The sequence below is a fragment of the Lycium barbarum genome, chromosome 3 (genome assembly GCF_019175385.1).
Source record: "Lycium barbarum isolate Lr01 chromosome 3, ASM1917538v2, whole genome shotgun sequence".
Taxonomy (NCBI): domain Eukaryota; kingdom Viridiplantae; phylum Streptophyta; class Magnoliopsida; order Solanales; family Solanaceae; genus Lycium; species Lycium barbarum.
In genome coordinates, this window is record NC_083339.1 from 135727584 (window position 1) to 135739180 (window position 11597).

The window sequence follows — 11597 nt, forward strand, 5'->3', positions numbered from 1 at the left end:
TTAGTTAACCAGGTGATTAGTGATGAGTCAGAATCTGATTTTTTGGCTTTAGACCGTGTGAAATATGGATGCTCCGCCAGTTCCCTTTTAGCACAAGTCAACCTTTTATTTTGAAAATAAATTTTAAGAAGGAAAAAGATAAAACAAGAAAAAGAAAAAGAAAAAGAAAATGAGTCAGTATACGGTAAGGACATATTATTGCATATAAACACATTATTGCACATAATACATCGCGTTTTATAATGCAAGGGACCTCTTTATGCCAGAGGTAGGCCTAACGAATATTTGAAGGACAATCATGTCTTTTATGTATCATTCCACAACTCCTCCTAAAAGTAATTTGCAAGAATAAAAATTATTACGTGCCAATAATACATCTCAAAATCAACCTAAGATATCTAATACTTCAACTTCACTAATTTCCTTCGGTTGTCTTCAACCTCCGGCATTAATTAATGCTCCACGGCAACCTGCAACAAAATGTCAGTTTCCTTGAAATATTTATCTATAGAGTATTAGGTCCACATATTCCACATATTTGTCCTTCAAATAATGCACATAGATAGTGAGTAGTGTCACTTAGAGTCATAGACTCATTTCGACATTTGGTAAGGTTGACTAATGAACTTAATACACCAAGGGTATTAAGCTTCCTAGGTTTAAAATGATGCATGTCCTTACAAGGTTTTGGTTTCGCTCTACCCTAGGTAGACTAAGAATGGTTTTCCTATGACACAAGGCTCTCCCAAGCGGACAACTTGGAAGTGGAAAGTCCGTGGCCGTCGACTGCACCGCCGATCGACTAAATCCACAAGACAAATCCAACTAAAGGGGTAATTTAGTAGTGCACGGGCGCAAACTGCGAAGCCGCTTTAAGTGTGTGAATATGTGTGAATTTTCCAGGAGTGGAGGAAATATGAACGGAATGCCAATTTAAGGAAAGCAGTAATATACATATTACATAGAACAAAAAAATGCATATAAGGAATGGAACAATAATACTTGAAATCATATAAAACTACAATACAGGCAAAATAAAATAAAACAAACAAAATATCTCACAAATTATTTATTAACCTAAGTTGTTATGGTTAGAGCCTAAAGTCCCCAGCGGAGTCGCCAAGCTGTCACACCCCATTTTAACCGGGTTGATTTAGGGAGTATGACGTATTGGTGATTCCTGTTTATTTGTTTCAAGGAGTCGCCACCTAATTAATTTAATGGTGAATTAGGACACCTAAATATTAACTAAGGTAAAGTTAAAACTAAACCTCCGTTAATGGTCTGCTAACCAGTGTGATTCTAGGTAAGGGCTCTATATTATCCTAAAGGGAAGGTGTTAGGCATCCTTTAGAATCCGTTAACTACGGTTATCCGGCCAAACTTAGGTTAATTAATTAAGATGGAAATTCATATAAAAGAGGACTTTGAATGCCATTTTAAATAAACTCGTAAATATTACTAAGGCTTTAAATCAAATGCTATTTGAAAATAAAACTTATAAAAGATAATTTGCATAAAAGAGGATTTTAGATGCTATTTAAATAAAGCTTAAAATGTTGCTAAGATTTTTAAGAAAAATATAAGAATGTCACTTAAGATGAGATTTAAAGAAAATATAATAATTTGTATAAAAGAAGATTTCAAATGCCTTTTAAAACGAAATTGATAGAAATTGATAAAACTTTAAATAGAAATGTTATTTAGAATGCGATTTGTAGAAAACGTGATGATTTGCATAAGAGGAAATTTCAAATGCCATTTAAAATAAACTTATGAATGTTGATATGATTTTGAATACTAATGATATTTTTAGCAATAAAACTTGCAAAAAGATTATTTATATATGAGTAGACAAAAATGCGAGTTTATGCGACGTTTTCAGGAAATACTTGAAATAATTCAAATGGTGAGATATTAATTGATTTTTAGGAACAAGATACAAAAAATAGCTATTGAAAGTTTTCTTTATCCTCTTCATTACTTTTTATTAACTATGCTTAGCAAAAATATATATATATATGATTGATTCAAACTTAAAGAGTTAAAAATATACTTGAGTTCATATTTGAGTATTAATGATGTTTTGAAGTGTCTATAATAGACAAATATGCTTCCCATTACTTGAATATGCTATTTTAAAAAAAAATCAATTGTTCTAATGAAAGATGAATGTTACAAGCGTTATAGATAATTTTAACGTAAAATAAATAAGGATGGAACCTGTATAATTAACTATCGGTTTATTACCCATTATTAAGACTAAACCCCTCTAACTTCACTAAGGTTCATCTAAATTAAGAAAACAAAACGTTAGTCATGCAATACAAATTAAATGCACAAATAATAAAATAGAGGGATAAATCAAATTGAAATGGGTTGAGCCCCTTCTTTGGACTGCTCCAAATATGTTACTGTTGGGCTTTGGCCCAGTCATTTTTAGACTGCTGCGGCTGTGCTTGGCTATTGGGCTTTGGCCCAGAATTTTGTGCTTCTTGTTTTGGCTGCGGACAGGGGTGGGATATCTTTCGTTGGGCTTTGGCCCAGCACCGAATGCGGAAGGGGAACGCGTCCCTCGGACTCGTATGTGAATGATCATGCATAAAAAATGAGGCGAGAAGGATTAGTATCTAAACGACAAATAAGATTAAACATGTAAAAATTAAACTCAAAACAAATCAGTAGATTATGTATATTATTGCATATTTAGATGTATCTTATGTATATACATTTCATTAGGATATATAGGAGAAACAATTCTAAAACTTAATGCCAGTGGGATAAAGGATTCGGAAACCACAGGATACAGAGTATTACACGTACATATGAGATAAGGAATTCAGAAATTAAACACAATATCAACAAAAACAAAAAAAGGAGTTGTAACCATATCAATTAAAACACATTTCAAGCAGAAGGCAACACCACTGTTAGTCAAACCAAAATGACCTTAACATAGCATTGCCAAACTGACTAGAGTAACAGGAAACTAATGATCGACATCAAGTGTACAACCTTGACCATTAACATTTCAAACGCATCACAACTTAACCGGGATCAAGCCATGTTAATATACTCTTCAACCAACAATTCAAGACAACCCCACACACTCCACTTAAACCTTTGCAGTCAAAGATATAACAATATGATAGACCCTCAGAAGTATAAACATCAAGTATGATTCTAACATGTTACTTCTTAGTTACACTCCAAGCAAGAAGAACTGAATACACTAATCATGGTGTCAAACAGGAAAGTTTATGCATTACCTAATATATATTTAATCATACTGATCAAACCCAGCACCTATTAATCCAGATTTTGACATAAACTATTAATAGGCTGACCAATCATAACAAATTTTAACCATATTAGCATGATTGGTAGGCTTCTAGATCAAAACTGAACATAAAGCTCATTAGCTATCAAACAAAACCCAGATTTTAGAGGACAAGCAAGGATTAACATCATTCTTCTAAATAGCACGTGGGAGCAAACAGAATGGGCATGATGAACTGATGCTAGGTTTGGTAAAGAATTCCAAGTGACTAATTGGTATTATGTTAACAATAAACCACACAAGCAAACAAAAGGATTGAATGAGGCAGCACACTATAAACCAAACTGAACCATCCAGAATATCATCATCAATATCACAAACAGTCACACAATGGATAGAAATTCTTTATATATCTTAACCAATTTGGTAACTTATCAATTAATCATAGACTGAGTCCTATTTGAGTTCCTTCATATGCCAGCAAACTTGGCTAAATTTGGATTTCGACAATGATTAAGTTCAGTGGCAACAGGAGGGAGGACAATGTCTAACTTAAACTGACATATACTTAGTGAAATAGTGACTTCCTAAATCCAGAAAGGACAGTCGAAACGATAGGCAACCAGCAATGTCCAATCGGTCTCATACTTAAATCATTAGTCCAATTGTCCAAACATGAAACCAAAACAAGCTCTAGGCAATAGGATGAAGCATGAATAAACTTAAACTATAACGGGCATACCAGAAATATAAGACAAAATAAACATTAATCAGAAACATTCGACACGTCTAAAATAGAATAGAGGTAAACTAACAACAAACAAACAACCAGATAAAACAACAAAACTACGTCATATAAGCATTTGAGCGCATCCTAACGACAGTTGAACTAAACAGCAGATTAAGTACAGAAATAGACTCACACCAGAACTGGAAGATAAACAAAAAGTTACTAACCTTGGCCTAAAGCAAACATCCTTCTATGAAATAGCAAGCCAACCATATACATAATTCATATTAGCATGAAATTATTTAACTATGCCAATGGATGAATGTACTGATATCAATATTCAGCTGGACTGGCTCATGGTTAACTGAACTAAAGGGAAAAATCATACTAATTCTGAAGGACATATAACAGCAAAGTAGCTTCACATAGGTATAAATGACTCAGGTTGCTACTAATCAACTATTTTAGAGGTGCAAGTGACCATTAAGAACAATCCATGACAAATATTGCTACATAAGATCTAATCAAGAAGCTAATAACTAATCAAAATTACCCATATCGACAGATCCTAAGCTAAATTAACTTAAATGAAACCAAAATGATCACATAATAATCGCTAACTAATCTACAGACACTTCAGAATTTCATACGAAATTACACAAACTTCTAATACTAAACTCACTAATATGCCAAACTAACAATTAATCCAATCTTAACACTCATCAACACACATAAACATACTAAGACCTTATGAATTCGATGAAAGAAGCTTTTTTACCTTCTTCGAGTGCAGCGAAGTGAAGCCTCGAGTCTCCGATCTACCCTCGAAACACCACGAACTTCCGAGTTGGTATCATTTGGATTCGAAGCAGTAAAAGAAGGAAAAAAAACGTCTGGTATGTTTTTCGATATTAATCGATATTATGACTGCTAAAAAAACAAACTAATTCAGAGGCTGAAGAACTCAGTATTACCTAGTTCTTGGGAAATTTCATGAATCCCAGAAAAATTCCCCCCTATACTTGACTTCGACAACGATTATATATAGGGCGATCTTGGGTTTGAGCTAGGGTTTTCGTTCGAAAGGAAGAGAGAGAGGAGCGTGGGGGACAAGATGGAGTGGTGTGACGGTGTCGGAACAGTGGAGGCGTGGGTGTAACGTGGTGAAGTTGAGTGGAGCAGAGGGGGAGTGGGATGTCAGAAGCGTAGTGGAGAATGTCAGACGCGTGGGGTGGAGGAACGTGGGGGGGAAGAGGGTTGCGGCGCTAGGGTTTTGGAGGGTTAAGGGAAAGGGAAGAGAAGATGGCGAAAAGGAGGTGGTGGAGAGGTGGCGGCGATGGGGAGGTGGAGAGGCGGAGAAGGAGAGAGGGAAAGGAGAGGAGGTGAGGAGGGAGCGGCGGAAGAAAGTGGGGCAAATGAAGGGGAACCCTAAAAGGGTTCCCTTATTCAAATGACAAAATGGATCGGACCCGGTCCACGAGTGGACCGGGTCAATTTTAGACTGGGTATTAAAACAATAGGCTAATAAATTAAAACACGAATTATTCTAAAAATTGAGATAAGAGATATGGACTAGTCCAAAAAAATATTAGGAGTCAATCGGGATTTGATTTGGAGCCCGGTAAGTCAAAATACGGACCGAGTGCAAGAAATAGTTTGGCTTCTAAATTTAAATAAAAGACTTGTTTAAATAACTTCTGTTAAAATATTGCTCAATATGGAATATGTCGTCATTAATGCTTAGATAAAAATGGCGTTGTAATAGCAGTGCAATAATATTGCGAAAAATCCACAGTAAAATAAATACTATTATTTAATTATGCAAAGATAAATGCGATGCGTGTGCGTAAGCTGGTAAAATGCCGAAATGATAAAAAATTATGAATTATAATAATAGTAATATATAATAATGATAATAATAATAATAATAATAATAATAATAATAATAATAAAATGCGGTAATAGTAATAAGAATAATTAATAGAATAATGCAATAGCGGTATTGATAAGAGGCTAATAATTATAGTAAACACATAATATATATATATATTTTTATTTTTTCCAAAAAAATATTAGAAGCTTAAAAATAGGTATTTTGGCAGAGAGGCGGGACAAAATTGGGTGTCAACACCTATCATCATACCTATCAGCATGGAGGGAGAGCGATCTCCAATTTTGAGCTCTAGACATTGGGTGATACCGAGCTAGAGCGGGGCGCGCCAAGAAGCCGCGACAACGTAAGGAAGGACCTATCATCAGGCTTCTTTGCGGGGAGTTCATATGTCATAATTAGCAGATGGAACCATCCACCACATTTGTAATGGAAGGCCAAACCAGTTAAATGGGGAGGCAGAATCAGGAAAAAGCCGAACTACCGCGTAGGGAGGCAATGTCATTGAAGAGCCGAACCACTGAGCGTGGGGAGGCACATGTCGCACATTGTTTTGTTAAACCGACACACGGAACAATACCAAAATTAGGCTGATTGCATAGCGAGAGACATTGCGAAAAGTCACCGATCCACGATGCGTGGGTTGGGCATTTCATCATGCTGAATCACCAAGGTGAGGAGGCAAAGATCATTGACCAACATAAGAGTGGGGAATAGCTAAGCTTCAAGTTCGAGAATGCGATCTATCCAAAGGATAACCAAGGGATACCGAACAACCAGGACGGTAACACAGGTACCACACTGGAGAATCGGGCATCAAGCAGATGATGATCAATTCGAGAACAAAGACCTCTGGTCATGCATGTAGGAAGCTATCTCCTCTCGAGCAGAGAAAAATCAAGTACTCACCAGGAGTATGTTCTAAGAGTTCTTCTCAGTACCACATGGTACCAAACACATGAGTTGCCGAAGATGCCATGGTGCAGCATGGTCTTTCCAGAGGCCATATTATATGCAGATTGGTTTAGAGTTGAGCTTCAAGCAGCCACCAATGCCAGGATATAAGCAAGTCGTTATGTCAGTTACAATTTGCCCACCGGGGCATCGGCTCAAATTGCAAGTCACTCCGAGTCATGACATCGGTACTTGACCTTGCTTATACACCCAACAAGGTGAGTTTCCCACAAAAGAAGAGGGTCTCTAACAGCATGGTTGGCGAGAGCGCCACAACAAGGGATGCCCACAATAGCCATCAGGCTATCATTACGATATTGGTGCCATACCAAGGGATGCGCATATGAGTCATCAGATCATTACCAGACCTAGGGTCATCAAGTCATCGGCAGACATAGGGTCAACAGACATACGCCCTCATCATCGGCTATCAGGCCGCCATCATCATCGGCCAACATGTCGTTCTCACATCATCGACCAGCAGGTCGTCCTCCCATCATCGGCCATCAGGCCGCCATCATCATCGGCCATCAGGCCGCCATCATTGGCTATTGCCCGCCAAGGGCTCGCCCATCGCTCTCCTAGAGCGTCATCGCCCGCCAAGGGCTCAGACATCATCCGCCGAGAGCTGTATCGCCCGCCAAGGCCTCAGCTATCGCCCGCCAAGGGCTCGGCCATCGCTCGCCTAGAGCGCCATTGCTCGCCAAGAGCTCAATCGCTAATGTATCACCAAGAGATGAGGACATCTTGGAACATCGGCATCAACATTTCAGTACTACCGCCACCCATGTGGGGGAGTATTCACCCATTGCGACAGCATTGGGCCCATGCATTTCCAATTAGAGAAAAATCTTCCACAAGCAGAGCAAAGAGACCGCACCAAACATAGTGGGGGTTGCATGTGTCACATCAAGGCGTGCCAATCCTAAACCGGGCTAAAGATACAAAGGAAGCAGTACATCAACTGACTGTAAACTAAGTGCCCTACTCAGGAAAGGTCTCAGATGTAAGTTACCAGGTGGAAGCAGACTTCCAAAAACGGATTTGCCATTTTGCTACAATCATCATATGCCTAGCAAGAGTGCCGCCACTTAAAGTTAGGTCACCAGAGGATACATCAGTTGCCGTGAGGATCATGGCGTGGTTGACAACAAGGTCACCACGAAGTTAGCCACCAGAGGGTGCAAGCGCGGAGGCGCTTTCCAAGTGAACACCGGGAGGTGAAGTGCAGAGGCACGCTTGGGAGAAACTTGGGGGGAGCAGTGCATGGGCACGACTCCATATTCAAGAAAAACACACAAGGGTTGCAAACCCACAGGATTTGGGGCCGCGATGTAAACCCCCGAGGGGTCAAACTCCGGGTTGTCGTTGGCGTTCTGAGGCATCGAGGACGATGCCTAGCTCGAGTGGGGGAGAATGTTACGGGCTGCCTTCATTGTGCCTTGGCGCCCGTAACCCTGCATGCCCCGAGCGGGCCAAACGAGTGTCAGCCGCGCTGGCAGTGCCAACCGCACAGCCGCACAGGCAGTGCCAGCCCACAGGCAGTGTCAGTCGCACAGGCAGTGCCAGCCCACAGGCAGTGTCAGCCCCGCAGGCAGTGTCAGCCGTGCGGGCGACGTGCACCAACATGGGTGCCGAAGGACGAGAGTCCACAATCATCATAGATATGCTCCATTGCATATCCTAGGAGCAGCAAGGGAGTGTAGCAAGGATCTGAGATAAGCCCACGGGTCGTCGACGCTCGAGCGACCCCGTGCGAGCCTGAGTGTCAGTCCCGAGCATTTCCGAGCCACAGATGGAATCTTGGGATTTCGGGTGAACACACCCTTCCTAGGATGTTATTGAATATGCTTACCAAGTTTGGCGTCATTTGAACATCATTTACCTAAGGGCTTGACTTAGCCAAGGAGCAGTGTCAGTGTCAAAGCTCCTAAGGCCATATCGCGTTCCACGAGCATGGGAATGAGATGAAACTTCATGGAGGAGTGAAGGAAGTCAAGAGAAAGAGTTAGGAACAGGCGGCGCTTTATTTGGAGTTCGAATCATCAAGAAAGACCAAGTGTGATTCTCGGGCAGAATCATGTCCAGTGCTAAACCTTGGGCTTTTCTTTTTAAAGCATATATAAGGGGGGCAGAGGTGTCTCAGCTCAGCCAACCTCCCCCGTACGTGCCACGATCAAGCCGTACTAAGTGAGCATCCTTGGGGGACAACCTCAAGGGCCTGCCTAGGCATCCCCATTGGATCCTAGGTACCCATACGAGTCACGCAACTCTATGGGCGGCGCTCGGCCACAGGCCAGCGTTGGGCGCCCAACGAGGGCCGGAGGCTTGACGTATGGACCGACTATGCCCTGCGGGCTATCCTTGAGAATAAGAAATCCCTCCGTGCCGATTGAACACTCGAGGCATCCATCCTAAGAGCCTCGTGTGTTGACTTGTGAGCTTGGCTCAGGTTCAGCCTAGCGAGCAAGGGTCCGTTGGCCTAGACGTGCAGTCGTAGGGCGACGCTGCACCGTGCAAGATGGAAGTATGTCGCGAGGGCTACATTTAGCAAAGCCGCATCATAGGCATACTACAAAGAACACCCATGACATAGGCCAAGGATTCAAGAGTTGCCCTACTCAGGTGTCGCACCGCTCGAGCGTACAGGCACCCGACCAGTGTCAAGCCAGAGGATTGGACTGTGCGCGCACCCGCGACGCTCAGCTCCTGGCGAGGGACTGTCATGTCCATAGCCAACCCCAAGTGTGAGTGCAGGCAAAGACAGAACATATGAAACCTGCCACAGGGGCATTCTAGCAAGGCAAGGCCAAAGCCTTGACATCGTCTCAGCAGCACCGTTGAAGCTAAGCCTCCAAAGCCATGGACATAAGATCATGCCATGAGTCCTGGGACTATCATTAGGCTGGCTCGTAGTCCGCCTGGACTACGGGCGCCGCACGGGCCATTAGTGTACCACAGACACTATAAAGGAGGCGGCCCGTGACAGTACGGATGGCAACAGGGCAGGGTATCCTGTTTAGCTTTTTTCTAGATTTTTGCCCTACTCCGCCCTGTCCCGTCAAGCCCTGCCCCGCCCTGCCCTATTTAAAAGGTTTTTCTTCAGAGATATATTTAATCTCTCTAACCAAATACTTGTTTAAATATTTAAAACATGAAGGATTCGTATTCGTGAATGCTACTGTATTTTCTTATTATTGAACATAAGAGGTGAGTATTATTATTTTTAATTATTGAAAAAATAATACTGGAAGACTAAAGTAGATTATATGTATATGCCAAGTTAAATTAAAATGGTTGTTAAATGTCAAGTAATATAAAATACAACTTTGTTTGTATGGTGAACTACAATATCACCGTATTAGTGGCAGATTCATGTCCTATGATATGAAATAATTTGCATGTCCTGTCGTAATTTTTTTTTTTTTTGAAGCATCTTTGAATTTGTCAACTTAGCAAATTGATTAACTTTTTCTGAAGATGAAACTACAACTGATTTATTATTTATCCAATCATTAATAAATAGAAGAACGGTTAAGAAAAAAAGTTGTTCCATATTTGATCCTTTAGTCATGTAGTCATGTTACCAGTAGAAAAAATAAAAAAATTTAATAAAAAACTAAAAAGAAAAGAACAAACATTACCCGATGCTAGGAAGAGAAAGAGAGATGAGAAATGATCAAGAATGTAGAATGCATGGGATTGCTTAGTTGATGACAAAGTAGAAATGAACAACTGAGATTCAAAAGCAGCAAAGGCTAAAGCAATTTGCATACACAATCACCCGCTACCTTCCTGCCCTGCCCCATTTAAAATTTGCCAAAAGTGTCTTTTTTCCCTTGGTTATCCTTTTCTTGCTTATATCTCCTTGCCTTTTAATTGGAGGCCAACATACACTGCGTGTGTTAATTTCATGGATGATGGTCGAGTTACTTTCTATAATGAAAAAGTTATTAGATCACGAGAGTCACTGAACAAATTTTTCGATAAAAGAAAATCACTTAGTATCACATCAAGTTCTTAAGCAAAAATGAAGACATTTTAATTCTATGGTATTTATGTAAAATTGAGTGAGTTTTTTTGTTATAAAATTTAGTGAGTTTTTTGTTACAAAATATATATAGTTTTTTTTCCGTGCAATAAAGTAAAAATTGAGTGACTGTTCCTAAATTATCCACTAATATTTATCATATTTTTTTCTTATGATTACTATTATCAATACACAAATTCTTCTCTTTGTTCATATAAAACTAAAAAATTATTTATCGTGAAAGGCAAAGTATGCAACCTCAATCAATTCAAAGCCAAAACACAATATTAATCTTCACCACAATAATATTCTTTTATTCATTTTGAATGTATCCTTTTCGAATACTCTTTTTGTTTTCATATAAAGATCGACACAAAAATAAAACTACAGTGAGAAAGGGATTTTAACAATGTCAAATCATTACAAACTAAAAAGAGTCCAGCGCGTCGATTTTCATTCAATTGTTAATGCTCGACTATGATAATAATATTTAGGATAAAAAGTTTAATGAAACGTCCAAAAGTCACAGTTCATAGCAAGTACTTGTAAATTGGATGTCACATCGATGGAGGATAAACCTCCCTAGATTTTTGAATAATCGACAATTGACTTCAATAAGATTAGTGGAGGTTTAAGATTTATTCACTGATAATTTAAATTTTTTTACACCATCAAATTAAATTTATTCATAGCCTATCACAATTTAGTAACT